Here is a 20,107-nt window from a genome sequence, read left to right as displayed (position 1 = left end):
GATCTCCTGCAGCGATGTCCCGAGACTGAGGTGGTACATGTCGAAGAACTACAAACATCTTCTTTGTGTTGAATCACTCCAACCGATGGGGAGGTTACCTTTGATTTCCATAAAGTTCCATTTTCTTCAGGTTCCTTGATACCATCGTCAGTTACACACTGCCTTGTTGTCAGGGCCTGTCACTGTTACCTGGTTTTTAAATATTTTGTTTGTGTCAATAGGTCACGGTATATGTGTGCGGGTCTTATCTATCCCAGAGAGTTTGGGCAGATAGATCATTGAGATAGTGGGAAAGCAGGGATGGATAGATGTTTGACACGGCAGGCACTCAGGAGTTGGGGCATAGAGCAGATCAGCCACAATCTTATTGAAGGGAAAGGCAGGCAGTAGGGGCTGAATGACCTATCCTGCTTCTCATGTTCTTGAATTCACTTATTGGAAAGTTCATCGATGTTATTTTCCTGGCTGTCTTGTGAAGGAATGTTGTAGTCAAAGAGACCAGAAGATTTTGTGAGCAATATCTGGGTACAGTATGGGGTCATTATTCACTGTGAATCTGGGTCAACAACATGACAAATGGAGACAGGGGAACTTCTGTAAAGAGAGAGACGGGGACTGTTTCACAGTAACAACAACTCTTTTTTTCCCAAGAACGTTTTCCAATCTACATGAAATCATGTTTGATTGTATTCAGGGGCTGAATGGTCACCTTGGCTTCTGTGCACCAGGTAATATGAGCAAGTGGTCTCCAACTGCTCCTGTGTAGCAGATTGAGGAGCTGAATGGATGGGGTGAAGTAGGACTGAGAAACAGGAGTGGGTCCCTGCCCCACCAGGCACTAAGGTTGTGGCTGATCAGATTGTGGTCACAGCCCCTCGGTCCTATCTGCAGTTCATTATCCTTGAGTCACCTTCCCGTCAAATATTTAACTAACACACCTTTGAATAAATGCAAACACAGAGGTACCACAAACCTGTGAATAGGAGAAATTCCCACTCAAATGGCCTTTTGAGAAATTTTCCTTATCCCTGTTCCTACCAAGGTTAGAGAGTCATTGTTTCTTTTTCTAGTCCCACTCCTCCAGACGTCACGACAAATTATCAGTGTGATATGGTAAATGATATCCGTCTCAGACTGGGTCAGGTTCAGTGTTAGGAACAAGTCAGACAGGTTTCTTGAATTTGTAAAAATTCTAAAACCAAAGCAAAGTTACTCGAAATACGATGGATACATAAATGATATAGAGTTTGAACATTGACAATATGTACATCAACATTTATATTTCCATAAATCTGAGACGCAAAAATATACACACAAAGACACACGCACACACACACACACGTCTAAAGGCAAACTGAAAAAAATGAAACTCTGCAGAATATTAATTCAAAAGAGCTTTGTCCAAATAACATTTAATTTCATGACAAAAGCAACATTGAAATGTTTGAATTGTTATTCTACCTCTGAAGTTATCCTGCCTCACAGAAGCTGCTAGCACTGGGGTTTCTTCCTGGAACAGTTGAATTTGGTTGAATTCCCTTTGCAGGAGGCAGTGGAGAGATTGCAGTGAATCCTCAACAGGAACCCTCAAAGAGTGCTAAAGATTGCTTTTAAGCTCTCATATGTTGCTGTAGAGAAGTACAAGTAGAGATGGAGAAATGGCCGTTGCTTCTACGACAGATTGCATTTGCTCTCTCTCTGATGTGAAACATGCAATAATGTGACCCGAACACCAACCTGGACTAGGTAAGGTCTGGTTGAACATTCTCCTGATTGAATGCCTCCATCCCTGTTACCTGCTCCATTTAGGAATAATTTATAATTTGAAGGTATATTTATTTGTGTCTGCATAATTTTTGTAAAATAAATCCATGTCTTCATAGTACCTGTGTTAAAATAATTGTGTTGTTTCTAAACTAGAATCTTCAGTGTTATTCTCTCATCCCTCAGCTATGCCCCAATACACTCTCCTCGTGGACTTATTTGGTTCAATACGATCAACTCTGATTCTCAGGCCTGAAGTACTCTGACTTTGTAGAGGCCATGAGGGGCATGGGTGCGGGATCAGCCAAGGTTATTTTCCAAGGCTGGAGGAGTCCAAACCAGTGGGCAAAGATTTAAAGTGAGAGGGGAAAATTAAAAAGATACCTGATTGGTATCTTTTTCACACAGAGGGTAATGCGTATATGGGACTAGCTGGCAGTGAAAGTGGTGGAGACTGATACAATTACAACATTTAAGAGGCAATGGATGGGTATATGAATAAGAAAGGTTTAGAGAGTTATGGGTCTCATGTTGGCAAATGATTTTACATCAGATTGGAATATCTGGTCAGTGCAAATGAGCTGGACTGAAGGGTCTGTTTCCGTGCTGTATGACACTATGATTCTATCAGGCCTTCATTCTAGCAGGGAGTAAAGTGAAGCATCTGTGAAAAGCTTCTACAATAATTGTTTATTTTTTTCTTTCAATTTCAGGGTTCCTTACTACTTACAATACATTCGATGTAGTCTCAGTATCATCATGTACAGATACAGTAAAACATCCGGTGATTATACCCAATAGCCTTTGTATGAAACGGCAACATTAAATACACTTCTCTAATCACTTGCTGAATCTGCTGACTGGGTTTATATGGCTCATGTACCGAGACACACACATCCCTCTGTACCAATGTGTTCTGCGATGTTCTCTCCATTTAAGTAGGTTACTGTTATTTTATCTGTTCTGAGCACTGACTTCCCTTAGCCCTTGTTATACTGTTTTCTGCCAAAGTTTGCTCAATAACTTGCCCTGTCAGTATCCCATTGCAGAGTCTCCATATGCTGTGAAATGACTATCTTGGTAAATGAAGTAATTGAGCTCCAATCTAATCAGTCACATCATCCAAGTCATTGGTATAGATTGTAAATTGTTGATAATGTCACACTGATCACTGAGGAATTCCACCAAGTTACAACTTTGCAACCTGAATATAAACATTTATCCTGAATGTTTATTCCCTGATAGTTTACCAGGTTTCCCCTGTTGCTGGGCAGCAAGCTAGAAAGGAAGGATGGCCTCATCCTACACTGTGTAATGTACTTAGCGGGCTGAAGGACTTCAATCTATTTCTGTGTAAATCCTTAGAGGGCAGAATGGTCTCCGTCTGTCTCATTATAACGATGTTGACTAGCTAAATGGGATCTTTCTTTACCTCTGTATCATTATTGAGTGGTTGAGTGAACAACATATTGGTTAGGGGCAGCAGCTGGCCATTCAGCCCCTCGCGCCTGCTGCACCATTCAGAATGTGCGTTGCTGATGTGATTGTAACTAAACATCCCCTTCCTGTCAGTTCCTAATAAATATGGATTCTCTTGTTCATCAAAGATCTATGGAATAGAACCTTGCTACTTCGGCATGAGAACACCACAGATCATACAACCCTAAGGAGAAAGGAACATCCCTGTCTCAGTCAGAAATGGGAATGTCCTTATCTTCAAAATGTGTTCCCCTCAAACAAATCACCACTCTTTTGACATATAAGGAGTCGTCGATTACGAACATATATCGACTATTCAGCCCCTCAAGCCTGTCCACATTCTCATTAACGCTCCTAAATCAAATGCTTACCAAATTCAGCCTCCACTGACGTCGTAGAAAGACAATTCCAGTCACCATAGGATCATATGAGCAATGAACCCTGGAGCAGAATTAGGCCATTCAGCCCATCTTGTCTACCATGACATTTGATCGTGGCTACAATATGTCTCAACCCCATTTTCCTGCCTTCTCCAACTGACCATTGATAACTTATTAATAAAAACGTATATATCTCTGTGTTAAAGACAGTGTGTGCCTATATGTGGGGTTATGTTTGTGTTTGTGTGTAAACGTCCATATCTGTGTGCGTATCTCTGTGTGCATATGTTATGTGTGTTAGTGTCAGTATCTCAGTTTATGTGTACCTCTGTTTGCATCTCTGTGCAAAGTTGCTTTTGAAGTAAACAGATTGAAATTGGAATCAAAGTCTCCCTCCTCCTCTGTCCCTGTCTGTCCCTGTTGTTCGCAGAGTTCATAGAATTCCTACAGTGTGGAAACAGGCCCTTTCGACCCAACACATCCACACTAACCCTTCGAAGTGTAACCCACCCAGACCCATTAAAATACTATCCTACGTTTACTCATGACTAATGCCCCTAACCTACACATCCCTGCGCACTATGGACAATTTAGCATGGCCAGTTCACATAACATCCACACCTTTGGACTGTGGGTGGAAACAGGAGAATCCAGTAGAAACCCTCGCAGACATGGGGAGAATGTGAAACTCCACACAGACAATCGCCCGAGGGTGGAATCGAGCCCAGGTGCCTGGAGCCGTGAGGCAGCAAGTGCTCGCCTCTGATATTGGTGATTAGATTCATACAATACTACCCTCTGCTGGCCTCCCCACACCACTGCATCAATGGCAGAGTTTTTACTCTCTCAGAAGATAACAAATCCTTGACTGTGAATCTCTCAAATTGCACGGTCGTTTGATTTTTCCAATAATATCTTTGGAAGCATAGAGCTGTTTTGTCCGATACTAAGCGATGTTGTTCCTGCGTCCGTAGCAACACTACTGGGCCTTTTTCAGGACTTCTCAATACTTTCTCAAATAAGTTTGAAGCATTGCAAGTCACAGAATGAGAAATCAATTCATGTCATCTCCTGACAAAATGGTTCACTCGGAGGTGAGCATTTCCACTCTGACAGGCCCAAGTATATTTTCAACCCTCCATCTACCAGCATTGTGTGTGTGAGCCTGTGCGTTTGTGCGTGTGTGTATTCATCGTGCTGTCAGTTTGGATCGTGCTATGAGCTCTCTCACTCTCTCTCCCTCCCAGTCTGAATCCTCGAGGGCTGTCACTCTCTGCCACTGTCGCTGCAGCAGGGTGGGGAGGCCAGCTGAGGTAGAGATTGTTTCATTTTCAGCACTATAGAGACGGCCAGACCTGCACATACATATCGATACTCATAGAGTCAAATGCAGACACACCGGTACGGGTGGTGGTGAAGACATGGATATCGGGCACTCCACCACCCGGCTTGTCCCTTTCCGAGCTATTCCAGGCTGTTTCTCTTGGAATGGGAGAAATGGAGGGAGGGAGTGAAGGTGGGAGGGTCCCTGCTTTTCGTGCTGGTGTGGGTGGGGGGGGGGGGGGGGGAGATGGTGATGTGTCCAGAGGGAGTCAGTCCATAGCGTTGTATCCAAACAGTGTTATTAAAGAAAGAGATATAGTGGAGGGGAAAGAGAGAGAGAAGGAAGGTCCTGCTTGCAACAGTGAGAGTTGTGGAGCATGAGCCTTATTTGGGTGTCGGTGCTATAACAGATATACAGTGAGTTTGAGGGAGCAGAGAGATTAAGGTGAGCCTTATCCTGATGGAGCGGGGAAGGTTATTGATGCTTGTCCTGTATTGCTGGACATTTCCTCAGACCGCAGATACTGCACTGAGCTGGGTGGTGAGCTCAGACCATGTTCGGTGGGTCTGGTGGTGTGGCCCCCTCTGGGAAGAGAATAGTCCCCCTCTCTACTAACCCATCCAACAGGACCTCCGTGCCCCTGTCGACAAACCGTGGTGTAATTGCCCCTTAGCTGCCATGCTCGGGGTAAACTGTGCAGGGCAGCTCCTAACAGAGAAAGCTCAACTGTGTGCCCATTGGCCTTTTAAAGATGGTGCCAGTGTCAGGGATCATGGAATATCCAGGGGCATCTGGGAGTTGGTCAGTACCTCCAGCCATGATGGTTGGGAGAATCGGGCTGGTATGGATGAGAGGGACACCATGGGGTGGTGTGGGTAGTTAATGAGGTGAATTCCATAAGATAGCACCAGGAAACTAGCAGCCTTCTACAGACAATCCCTCTGTCTCACCCAATGAAAATGTCACTGAAACAAATTATTGTTAGATTCAACCCAATGAGTTGAAGACTCTGCTGACCCCAGTCCCAGTTACAACACTGCAGCTGCTTGACCAATGCTTTCCATCACAGGGAAGGAGCTAAATGTCACCTTATCCTTTGGAGGTAAGGCAGTGGGGAGCGGGTGGTTGAGGTATCAGTGGGGGAGCACTTTATGGCAAGTTATTATTATTCCATTAATTTCAAAATAGAGATGGAAAAGCATGAACCATGTCTAAAACTTAAAGTTCTAAATTGTTGAAAAGTCGATTGGGACAGATATTCGCAGAGAAGGGGAGAAGTGGGAAGCCTTCAAAAATGAGATGTCAGGAGAACAGAGACATTATGTCCCTGGATAAAAGGGAAGCATGCGTCAGGTGTATACAGCAGGAATTGAGGGTTATTTTTCCTTAATTCATTCACGGGATGAGGGCGTCCCTGTCTAGACAAGCATCTATTATCCATCCCTAATTGCCCAGAAGGCAGTCAACAGTCAACCACATTGTTCTGGGTCTGGAGTCACTTGTAGGGCAGACCAGGTAAGGATGGCTGTTTGTTTCCTTAAAGGGTGTCAGTGAGCCTGATGGATTTTTCCGACAATCGGAATGGTCATTATTAGCCTCTTAATTCTTGATTTAATGTGAATCACTGGAAGAGTCTGAAGGCAACAAGAGTATAGTTAAGAGGGAAATTGGGAGCATAAAAAGGGGACATGTGATAGCTATGGCAGATAGAGTTAAAGAGAATCCAAAGGAATTCTACAAATACGTCAAGGACAAAAGAGTAACTGTGGAAAGAATAGGACATCCTTAAAGATCAGCAAGGCTGCTCATGTGCAGAACCACAGGAAATGGAGGAGGTACTGGATGAATATTTTGTATCAGTATTTACTGTGCAGGAGGATATGGAAACAGGAGAACTTGGGAAATAAGTAGTGACATCTAGGAAAGTGTCTGTATTACAGAGGAGCTGCTGGACGTCTTAAAACATGCAAAGGAAGGAAAATGTCCTGGATTTTATTGGATGCACACTCGAACTCTGTGGGAAGCTAGGGAAGTGATTGCTGGGCCCCTTGCTATCATCAATAGCCACAGATGAAGTGCCAGAAAACTGGAGGTTGGCTAACGTGGTGCCACTACTTAAAGGATTTATTAAGGGTAATAAGGAAAAGCCAGTGAACCTGACGTTAGTGGTAGGTAAGTTGTTGGAAGGGATTATGAGGCATATGATTTTCAAGCATTTTGAAAGGTAATGACTGATTAAGGATAGTCAACATGACATTGTGCAAGCAATATTGTGTCTCACTGACTTGACTGAGATTTCTTTGAAGAAGTGACTAAGAAGATTAATTGAGATAGAGTGGTGTACATTGTCAATATGGACTTCAGTAAGGCGTTGAATAACATTGTACACGGTCACCTGTTTAACAAGGTTGGTTCATATGAATGCCATTTGGTTACAAAACTGGCTCAAAGGTCGGAGACAGAGGGTAATGGTACAGGGTTGCAATATCCTGGCAAAGGTTGCAATGCTCCCCCTGCTGTGCAGACAGTCCAGTTTATGTAGTAATCCACTAGCACGGCCTGCACAACTCTCCATCTTAGCCGTTACCTTACCCCAGTTCAGAATTTGAGGCAATGGACGATTCTAGCCGATCTGGCAATGTCTCCATTCAGTGTTTGCTTTCTTAGCATTGGACCCACCATTGTCTCTCATATCCCGTTATTCCGATCCCCCCATCTCCTTATCCATATTTTCAGCAAGTTATCAATTAATAAATTATTTGTTTTTTTTCTGTATCATTCCCTGGCCTTTGGTTTTGAATTCCTCGTGCATCGAGTGCTGGCATTGTGAATCTCAGAAACAGTGAAATGTTGTGTGTCAGGGTGTTGCTCACTTCCCGATGTGTCCCATGTGGTTCTCCATGGACAGGTGTTCCAGCAGCTTTGACTCTCATGTTTGAAACTTGGTATGCGCCTGCCCACAGAACGCCTTTGTTTGTCTCTCTCAGTTGATCGTGCGGTCAGTAACACGAGGAAAATCCTGGAGTATAATTGTAAAGGAACAGGCACCTAACTTGTAGCTGAGGGGCTTCTGTCTGACTCCTTTTATTGAAAAGGTAGTGGAGGGGCTGGGGATGGTTTGCTGGAGGTTGTGCTTTGAGCTGCCTCAGACATTCAGGGAGACCTGAGGATTTGCTGACCCAACTCTGGATGGAGCATGGAGACTGTAGTTACAGCATCCAGGTCTGTAACATGAACAACAAATCGAGCAGAGGCTGCAGAGAGGGGAAGCTCTGAAACCACAGAGTAAGTGTGTGTGGGGAAAGGGATGTGCTGTATCTGTCCATGTTTTTGCCTGGACAAGCACATACTCTCACTCTCCCCATTACATACACTGATTCCATCACTGTCACACTGACCCCCTCACACTCACTCCGTCACTATCACCCTCACCCCCTCGCACTCAGTCCATCACCGTCTCCCTGACCCCCTCACGCTCAGTACATCACCGTCACACTCACCCCTCACACGCACTCCGTCATTGTCACCCTGACCCCCTCACATTCCCACCATCACCGTCTCCCTGACCCCCTCACATTCCCACCATCACGGTCACCCTGACCCCCTCACACTCACTCCATCACGTCTCCCTGACCCCCTCACACTCAGTCCATCACCGTCACCCTCACCCCCTCACACTCACTCCATCACCGTCACCCTGACCTCCTCACACTCACTCCATCACGTCATCCTGACCCCCTCACACTCACTCCATCACATCTCCCTGACCCCCTCACACTCACTCCATCACCGTCACCCTCACCCCCTCACACTCACTCCGTCACCTTCACACTGCCCCCCTCACATTCACTCCATCACCATCTCCCTGACCCCCTCACACTTACTCTATCACTGTCACCCTGAACACCTCACCCTCACTCCATCACCATCACCCTGACCCCCTCACACTCCCTCCATCACCTTCACCCTGACCCCCTCACACTCCCTCCATCACCGTCACCCTGACCCCCTCACACACACTCCATCACCGTCACCCTGACCCCCTCACACTCACTCCATCACCGTCACCCTGACCCCCTCACACACACTCCATCACCATCACCCTGACCCCCTCACACTTCCTCCATCACCGTCACCCTGACCCCCTCACACACACTCCATCACCGTCACCCTGACCCCCTCACACTCACTCCATCACCGTCACCCTGACCCCCTCACACTTATAGAACATAGAACATAGAAGAATACAGCGCAGTACAGGCCCTTTGGCCCTCGATGTTGCGCCGATCCAAGCCCACCTAACCTACACTAGCCCACTATCCTCCATATGCCTGTCCAATGCCCGCTTAAATGCCCATAATGAGGGAGAGTCCACCACTGCTACTGGCAGGGCATTCCATGAACTCATGACTCGCTGAGTAAAGAACCTACCCCTAACATCTGTCATATACCTACCCCCACTTAATTTAAAGCTATGCCTCCTTGTAATAGCTGACTCCATACGTGGAAAAAAATTCTCACTGTATTCTATCTAAAACCCTAATCATCTTATACACCTCTATCAAGTCACCCCTAAACCTTCTTTTCTCCAATGAAAACAACCCCAAGTGCCTCAGCCTTTCCTCATACGATCTTTCTACCATACCAGGCAACATCCTGGTAAACCTCCTCTGCACCCATTCCAGTGCCTCCACATCCTTCCTATAGTATGGCGACCAAAACTGCACACAATACTCCAGATGCGGCCTCACCAGAGTCTTATACAACTGCAACATGACCTCAGTACTCCGGAACTCAATTCCTCTACCAATAAAAGCCAGTACGCCATATGCCTTCTTTACCGCACTATTTACCTGGGTGGCAACTTTCAAAGATCTGTGTACATGGACACCAAGATCCCTCTGCTCATCCACACTACCAAGTATCCGACCGTTAGCCCAGTACCCCATCTTTTTAATACTCTTACCAAAGTGAATCACCTCACACTTAGCTACATTGAACTCCATAATTTCTTTTTTCCTTTGGGCAGAAAGGTGGCAAATGGAGTTCATTTGCCACCTCCATCACCGTCACCCTGACCCCCTCATACACACTCCATCACCGTCATCCTGACCCCCTCACACACACTCCATCACCGTCACCCTGCCCCCCTCACACTTACTCTATCACTGTCACCCTGACCCCCTCACACTCCCTCCATCACCATCACCCTGACCCCCTCACACACACTCCATCACCATCACCCTGACCCCCTCACACTCCCTCCATCACCGTCACCCTGACCCCCTCACACTCACTCCATCACCGTCACCCTCACCCCCTCACACTCACTCCATCACCGTCACCCTGACCCCCTCACACACACTCCATCACCATCATCCTCACCCTCTCACACTCACTCCGTCACCTTCACACTGCCCCCCTCACATTCACTCCATTACCGTCACCATGACCCCCTCACACTCACTCCATCACCGTCACCCTGCCCCCCTCACACTTACTCTATCACTGTCACCCTGACCCCCTCACACTCCCTCCATCACCATCACCCTGACCCCCTCACACACACTCCATCACCGTCATCCTGACCCCCTCACACACACTCCATCACCGTCACCCTGCCCCCCTCACACTTACTCTATCACTGTCACCCTGACCCCCTCACACTCCCTCCATCACCATCACCCTGACCCCCTCACACACACTCCATCACCATCACCCTGACCCCCTCACACTCCCTCCATCACCGTCATCCTGACCCCCTCACACTCACTCCATCACCGTCACCCTCACCCCCTCACACTCACTCCATCACCGTCACCCTGACCCCCTCACACACACTCCATCACCATCATCCTCACCCTCTCACACTCACTCCGTCACCTTCACACTGCCCCCCTCACATTCACTCCATTACCGTCACCATGACCCCCTCACACTCACTCCATCACCGTCACCCTCACCCCCTCACACTCACTCTATCACCGTCACCCTGACCCCCTCACACTCACTCCATCACCGTCACCCTCACCCCTGAAATATATCATCCCTTCGATACTTCTGTTTGAACATTACTGTGAATGTTTCAACCTTAGCATTTCTATTGTTGTGCTGGGCTCTTCCATCATTGAGGAAGTTAGTATTTGTGGATCCTCCCCCTCCAGTGAGTTGTTTGATTGACCACGGCTCTTCACCCTGACTGCATTTGACAGGATTGCAGAGATTAGCTCTGATTTGTTGGTCAGATCAGTCTGTCATTTGAATCTTTCGCTATCTGGTGAGTAAGTGGCCCAATTTGGTTAGCTCATCTCATTTTGAGGTATAGCTGGTGCTGCTCGTGGGGGGCCCTCCTGCATTCTCCATTGAACAAGGGTTATCTCCTGGCATGATGGTCAGGGCAAAGTGGAGCATATAGCAACAGTGACAGTGAACATTGTGCTGGAATACAATTCTACTGCTGTTGGTAATGTTGGGGTGTATCTGCACAGGATACTCTTTGGAGGTTTGGTGTGGACTTATTGGGCCGAAGTACATGTTTCCACATTGTAAGGACTTTATGATTTTTATGATTCACGTACCACAGCCCAGTACTGAGTTACTAAAGTTTTCCTGTTTAACATGGTGATACAGAGGATATTCATAATGTAAAGTGTGACTTTGTCTCCAGAAATACTGTGTGCGGTAGTCACTGTTCACAATAGAGTCATCGATCAATGTGTCTGCAGCTTGTAGGTTGTCGATGATGAGGTCCAGTGTGTTTCTATCTCTCAGTCATTCCCTCCTCACCCGGTGCAGTCCCAGTCACACAGCTATGTCTTTTTGGACCTGACCATCTCTATCAGCAATGCTGCTTCTAAGTAGTGGTTTTGAAATCGCCCACCCAGTATATATTCTGCAGCTTTGACACTCTCTCAGCGTTTCCACCAAATGTTGTTCAATGTGGAGGGATATATCTGATGCGTCCCTGGATATAACTGATAAGGACCAGAAGAAGTATCCACCTTCATACATTCTAATAGGTGCAACAGCACTTCTACTGTGATATGGACTGTTCTCCAGATATGACCACTAACGTCCCCAAGATTTTATGTCTTTCTTCATGGCAAACACAGAGAAGACATATCCATTGAAGACCTCGCCCATCGCCTGCAGTTCGATGCATACATGTCCACTTTGGTCCTTATCTCCGTCGTTATTGTTTTTCTTCAATATACTTTTAAAAATACCTCTTTGGATTCACCCTAGTCTTCTCAGCCAAAGCTGTTTCGTGCTCCCTTTTGGCCCTACTGATTTCCTTCTTCAGTAAACTCCTGTATCCCCTGTGTACCTCCAGGGCCTGCCTTGTTCCCAGCTGCCGTTAACTGAGCCGTTCCTCCGCCTTTTTTTTTTGCTCAAAACCTCAATATCTCTTGTCATCAAGGCTTCCCTTTTCCTGCCCTTTCACCCTCGCAGGTACATCTAGACATTGAACTAGAGTTGAATTTTTAAAGTACTCCCATTTGCCGGATGTCTCTTCACCTGCAAACAAACTGGTCCAACCAACCCTTGCAGGCTCCTGTTTAATTCCATTAAAATTCACCTTACTCCAATTTAGAACTTGAATCTGTGGACCAGTTTTGTCCTTCTTCATAACTATTTTAAAATTAAGAGAACTGTTGTCACTGGTCCCAAAGTGCACCCCCCACTGTCTCCTGTCCTGCCCTATTTCACAAGAGTAGGTCAAGTTTTGCCCTTTCTGCCTACTGCTCTCTCCACACTGCTTGATGATACTTTCCTGATGCTTTTTTTTTTAGATTACTTACAGTGTGGAAACAGACCTTTCAGCCCAACAAGTTCACACCGATCCACCGAAGCACAACCAACCCAGACCCATTCCCCTACACCTAACACTCCATGGCCAATTCATCGAACATGCACATTTTTTGGATTGTGGGAGGAAAGCCACGCAGACACGGGGAGAATGTGCAAACGGAGGTACGTTTGAGGCTGGAATTGGACCCGGGTCTTTGCCACTGTGAGGCAGCAGTGCCAACCACTGTGCCGCCCACTTAACCAATTCCTTCACATTAAAGCCCTTATCCCTCTGGCACTCCCAGTCTATGTTCGGAAAATTAAGATCGCCTATTATGACAATCCGATTGCACCTGCAAGCCTCCCCACTTTCCCAACATTTTTATTCCTTTTAGGGGCCTATAGTACAACCCAAATAATATCGCCATCCCGTCTTATTTCTTAGCTCCACCCACAAAGCCTGACTGGATGATCCTTCAGTTATTTTATCTCTGATTATTGCCGTGATACTCGCCTTAATCAAAAATGCAACTCCCCCTCCTTTCCTTCCACCATTGTTGTCCTGCCTAAAGCACCTGTACCCTTGCATGTCAAGCTGCCAGTCCAGTCCCTCCGTTAGCCATGTTTCTGTAATGGCTATAATATCCCAGTCCCACGTACCTATCCACGCCCTGAGTTTATTGGCCTCACCTGTCAACCCTTTTGTAGTGAAATAAATACAATTTAATCCAACAGGCATTCCTTGCTCCCTGTCATGTTCCAGCCTGACCGGCCTCTTTTCAGCCTCGCACTTGCCTCCCTGCTCTTGAGGATACCAACCTGTGTCAATCTCGTTTGAACCCTGCATTGGAGCACGGGCAAACTTGCCTGCCAGGATATTGGTCCCACTCCAGTTCATATGCAACCCAGCCATCTTGAACAGGTGGGTTCTCCCTCAGTAAAGATCCTAACAATCCAAAAATCTGAATTCCTGCCTCACAATTTTTTTAGCTACACATTCATCTGCTATATACTGCTGTTCTTACCCTCACTAGCACGTGGCACTGGAAATCATGCAGAGATTGTCACCAACAAGTCCTGGCGTTTAACGTTTTTCCTCGATCTCTATAATCACACCACAGGACCTCATCCCTATTTATACCTATGTCATTTCTGCCAACGTGCTGTTCCGCCTCCCCCTTGAAATATTTCTGCACACGTCTGTGACACCCTGGATCCTGACACATGGGATGTTACACACTCTCCTGCGTTCCCATTTTTGGCCACGGAATCTCCTGTCTGCCCTCAACCCCTAACTATCGAGTCTCCAACCACTAAAGCCCTCTTTATCTTTACCATTTCCCGCTGTGCCCCAGAGCCAGTTGTAGTGCCACCAACCTGACTACTGCTGCTTTTCCCGAACAGTCATATCCCCAACACAATCCAAATTGGTATACCTGTTTTCGAGGGAAATGGACACAGGCGAACCTACACTCTTTGCCTTTCCTGATGGCCATCCGCAACTCTCTGCCTGCCACCTTAGGTGTGACCACCTCATGAAAGCTCTTATCTCTGATGCACTCAGCATTTTAGATGACCTTGAGTGCATCCAGTTCCAATTCCAGCTCCATAACAGGGTTTTCCAGGAGCTACAGCTGGGTGCACTTCCAACACGCATGTAGTCATCAGGGATAATGGAAGGTGACGGCCCTACCATCTTAACTGCTGTCAGACTAAAGAGGAAAGTTAATAGACGTTAACTGAGTTTACCTGTTGCTCGCTGAAGCCTCTCAAGCCTATGTCTTACTGCTAACTCTGCAATTTTACCATCACGCCTCTATATACTCCTCCGCATATAGTTATGATTCCAGCCGGATGGCGACACTACAGTGAAGCAGTATGTGGGCATCAAGCCTCCTACACCTGACATTCCCAGACGGTCTCCCGTCCAAGTACTAAACAGGCCTGAGTCTGCTTACCTTTCATGAACAGACATTTTCAGACTAGTATGGCAGTAGGCCTGAAGCACGCCATGCTACCAATCCATGACGACCTGTGCTTCAGTGCAGGTCACTGCCTGGCCTTGGAGGGTATCTTGCTGAGGGTTTCCTTCTGGTAGTGGTGACTGTGCCGATGAGAGTTTTCACCCAAACAGCGCATCCACGTTGTCGTAGTTCTCTGTCTATTAGAACTGCACGTGTGAATTACTTGCATCCATCGATTGCATTCCAAACTGGATCTCACTCCAGAGGGAGAGATGATGATGTTCCAGTGAGTACAGGGCTATTGGAAAAAGACTACCATCACACATTGAAGCAACAGTGTGCCCATCCATTCACTGAATCTGCTTTTACTTTCAATTTGGTTGTGTTTAAACTTATAATCCTCCATTCAACTTCCCTGCTTTTTCCCGGTAACCCTGGTTTAAAAAAAGTCTCTCGCAACCTTGAAGATATTTAATTATCCAATCTCAACAGCCTTCACAATTTTCTACGGCATTGTGACTGAACGGTTAGCACTCTGGCCTCACAATGCCAGAGATCCTAGTTTGATTCCAGTGTAGGGCGAATGTCTCTGTGGAGTTTGCACATTCTGCCTGTGTCTGTGTGGGTATCCGGTTTCCCCCAACAATCCAAACATGTGCAGGTTCGGTGAATTGGCCATGCTAAATTGCTCCACAGTGTTCATGGATGTGTAGGTTAAGGGTAAATGTTGCATAGCAGGTTTGGATAGGGTATTCTTTGAAGAGTCCGTGTGAACTTGGAGTGCTGATGGGCCAGTTCCCATGCTGGAGGGATTCTATGAATTGTTTCCCTTCCACTGATGGGAAATTTGGTGGTCTCAATCCCTTGTCTTATTTCTAGCACACTGTGTGAAAGTTTAACGTACATTAGATGTTGTCTTGTTCCTTTCACACCTCATCTGCAGTCAGAGGAAAAGATAACCCTGCATGGTGCGCGGAATGGTGGCACAGTGGTTAGCACTGCTGCCTCACAGCGCCTGAGACCCGGGTTCAATTCCCGCCTCAGGTGACTGACTGTGTGGAGTTTGCACGTACTCCCCGTATCTGCGTGGGTTTCCTCCGGGTGCTCCGGTTTCCTCCCACAGTCCAAAAGATGTGCAGGTCCGGTGAATTGGCCATGCTAAATTGCCCATAGTGTTAGGTAAGGGGTGAATGTAGGGGTATGGGTGGGTTGCGCTTCGGCGGGTCGGTGTGGACTTGTTGGGCCGAAGGGCCTGTTTCACACTGTAATGTAATCTGCAATCTGTAATCTAAAGAAAGTTTCAGAGCCTGTCATTTCCTCCCTCATCTCCCACACCAGCCTAAGATATCAGCTCATCCAGATTAGGGATTTGCCCACACTCTACCCCACATGAACTTCCAATTCTTTCTCAGCCTCCCGATCAAACTGCTCAAGGAGCACATGGATCACATTCTCCCTGAATCCAGTAACTGCTTCTCGAGACTGAAGACTGATATGAAATACATGACTAACATATTCTGTGGCTCCATTCATAGGTTGCCTCCTCAGTCTCTAATACTACCCATTCTTGCCCTTGTCATCCTCTTCCTCTTAATAAACCGAGAGAATATCTTGTGAGTCTTGTTAAACTTGCCTGCTGATGTTTTACCACACCACTTTTTGCTTTTCTTACTTTCTTAAGGTGAGCCCTACACTTTCTATGCTCCTTTAGTATCTTCATTGACCTGCTCACTTTATATCTGCGTTAAGTTTTTCTTTCCTTCTTTGGAATAATTGTAGACATGCAAAGTTCTCTGGGCTTGTTTTTCTCATATTCATCTTTGGTGGGTTGACTCTGTCATCAATTTCATTTTGAGAATGTGACATTCCCCACCCCCCGACTCCAAGCCCCAGCCCCAAGTTGTTCTGCTACAGTTTTAACTTTGGCCAGATGCTGTCCTATTTGAATAAACTTTGCCTGGCCAATCCAAAAAACTTTAATTTTTTAACCTTTTCCTCAACAAACTTAAAATATATCATGTTATGGTCACTGGTCCTAAAATGGTCTCACAATCCTGCCTGGAACACCTGACTGACTTCACTCCTCAGAATGAGGACGCAGATTTCCACCGGCCCTTGTTGCATCTTCTACATGTCAATATAAGGAGCTCTCTGGAAAAAAAATCAAGCCACCTGTCTCCCTCTTTAAAAGTTATCACTGCCCCAGTGAATGTTGGGAATTGAAATGCCTGAATGCAGTGATCCTATTATTGTTCTTACACACCTCAGTGAATTGGTTATATATCTCCTCCTGTACTTTCATTTTTCTGGGGGTTTATAAACTATCCCCAACAATGTGTGCCGTCATTGTTTTGAGCCTAACCTCGACCCAAAAAGCCTCATTTGAAGACATTTCCAACATATCATCCATCCTTTCATCAATACCTGACTCCTTCATAAATAATGCAACACCACTTCCTCTTTGACACCCTGTCCTGTCCTGCCAATAGTTCCAGTAAAACAGAATATTGAGTTGTTGGGCCTGACCTCCCTCAAACACGTCTCTGTGATGGCAAAGATGTCACTCCTCCACATGTCAACTCATTCCCTAATCACATCAGTCTGTCTGATAATACTCCCAGCATTAACGTTAGCTGGAATATAACACCTAAAATACTTTGTACATCGGAGTTCTTCAATCATTTACTGTTTATTATCAGACTGCCCAAACCATGAACCAAAATTATAACACCAGGAGTGAATGAATATTTATTGAATTGTAATTCGTTTTTTAAAAAAATGTGTATTCATCAAGTGCACCTTTCCAGAACAGAGCAGTCAGCTCCATATACAATGAGTCCTGATGGTTAATTTCCCCCGTCAGTGTGCAGAAGGGACAGCCCTCAGTAATGGAGACAGTGAGGACTGCAGTTGATGGAGATCAGATTCGAAAAGTGTGGCGCTGGTAAAGCACAGCAGTTCAAGCAGCATCTGTGGAGTCGATATTTCGGGCATAAGCCCTTCTTGAGGAAGGCATTGGTGCATTCCATTTTTTTCATTCCATGATTCACAGGAACCAGATGTGTTCAGGAAGGCAGCACCATTAATAAAACTGAAGTGGAAAGCAGTCAATCAGTTGTTTGGACAGTGTGTAGACAATTTGAGGGTAAAGACTGATTAATGGACAAACATAAGTATAAATAAATCCCCTGGGCCTGTGACGGAAGCGATTGATGTGGCATTGGCGATGATCTTTGCGTCCTCACTGTCCACTGGAATAGTGCCAGATGATTGGAAGGTGGCAAATGTTATTCGCTTGTTCAGGAAAGGGAATCGGGATAACCCTGGGAATGATAGAACAGTCAGCCTTACACCAGTGGTGGGCAAAGTATTGGAGACGGTTCTGAGAAACAAGATTTACGATTACATAGAAAACCATAGTTTGTTTAGAGAGAGTCAGCATGGCTTTGTGAGGAGCAGGTCATCCCTCACACACCTGATTGAATTATTTGAAGATGTGAAAAAACACGTCGATGAAAGTTGACCAGTAACTGTGGTGAATAAGAATTTTAGCAAGGCGTTTGATAAGGTTCCCCATTCTAACCTCATTCAGAAATTAAAGAAGCATGGGACACAGGGAAATTTGGCTGTCTGGATGTGGACTTGGCTCGCCCATAGAAGACAGAGGGTGGTAGCAGATTGAAAGTATTCAGCCTGGAGCTCAGTGACCAGTGGTGCCCCACAGTTATCTGCTTTGGGACCTGTGCTCTGTGTGATTTATATACATGACTTTGATGAGGAAGTGGAATAGTGAGTTAGTAAGTTTGCTGATGACACGAAGGTTGGTGGAGTGATGGATAATGTGGAGAGCTGGGCTGATAAGTGGCAGATAGATTTCAACATTAAAACGTGTGAAGCAATTTATTTTAAAAAGGTGCGTTTGCATACGGAATACATGGTTAAAGGCAGAATTCTTGGGAGTGTGGAGGAACAGACTGATCTTGGGGTCCATGTCCATAGATCCCTCAAATTTGCCACCCAAGTTGATAGGGTTGTTAAGGAGGTATATAGTGTGTTGGCTTTCATTAGCAGGGGGATTGAGTTTAAGAGCAGCAAATTTAATGCTTAGCTCTATAAAGCTGTGGTTCAACCACACTTGGAATATTGTGTTCAGTTCTGGTTGCCTCATTATAGGAAAGATGTGGAAGCCTCAGAGAGTGTGCAGAGGAGATTTACCAGGATGCTGCCAGGACTAGAAGGCATGTCTTAGGAAGGAAGTTTGAGGGAGCTAGGGCATTTCTTCCTGGAGCGAAGAAGAATGACTGGTGACTTGAGAGAGGTGTACAAGATGTTGAGAGACATAAATAGAGTGGATAGCCAGTGTCTTTGCCCACGGCAGAAATGGTTATCAACAAGGGGCACAATTTTAAGGTGATTGGAGGAAGGTTTCGGGAAGATGCCACAGTTAGATTATTTACACATAGAGAGGTGAGGGCGGAATGTTCCGCCAGCGGTGGTAGTAGAGTCAGATACATTAGGGACATATAAGAAGACTCTTGGATAGGCACATGGAAGTTAGTGCATTGAAGGTTACGTAGATTAGTCTGACCTTAGAATAGGATAAAAGGCCGGCAAAACATTGAGGGCTGAAGTGCCTGTACTGTGCTGTACTGTTCTATGTTCCAGGTTTCATCCAGGTTGTGGATTCTCATCAGTTGGTGAATGTATGAGGGAGTGAGGTGCGTGAGGGAATAAGGTGTGTGAGGGAAAGAGGTGTGTGAGGATAGGAAGCTGGGTGGGGCAGAAGGCGAAGACTTCCATTTATGATGTGCATGGTTACTGTCACCTGAGTGTCAGCACAATTTGCCTGGTTACCTAGACCAAACAAAATCCACCAAGTTCAGTTATTAAAGTGATTCTTAGCTTGATGTTTGCTCCTGGTTTCTTCAGATACATTCTGTTGGGTGACCCATGTATTAATACCTGACCATCCACAGACATGTACAATTTTATTTTTATTCTGGTGAATATGAAGGTATAGTTATTGGATAAACTTTCAGAGGGTTCACTGTGAGACACAACATGATGCAGAAGACTGTCAATTGTGGATGTTTTATCTCAGTATCAGGTCCAGAGAGCAGGTGTATGTAGTCTTGGGGACATGTCAAATTTCAACACCATAAGTAACTTGTGCGGTTTGATTCTTACCCTCCTTGTCCATAAATCTGCTCCCTGGGCCAGGCTCTGAATGAAGAAGAATTTGTAAGACTTGGTTCCTGGTCAGTCATTGGTACCTAATTTAGACATTTGTACGTACAGTGAGAGCAGTGATAGCCTGTTGGTTAGTTTCTTCTGCACAAGGTGGATTCCAAATTATTTTCTGTGAAGGAATGTTTGAACGACTACCCTGACCCAGATTGGAAGCA

Source organism: Chiloscyllium plagiosum, unplaced genomic scaffold (genome assembly GCF_037043375.1).
Source record: "Chiloscyllium plagiosum isolate Xiang-an unplaced genomic scaffold, Cpla_swu_hap1 HiC_scaffold_53Y, whole genome shotgun sequence".
Classification (NCBI taxonomy): domain Eukaryota; kingdom Metazoa; phylum Chordata; class Chondrichthyes; order Orectolobiformes; family Hemiscylliidae; genus Chiloscyllium; species Chiloscyllium plagiosum.
This window is presented reverse-complemented; position numbering follows the sequence as displayed.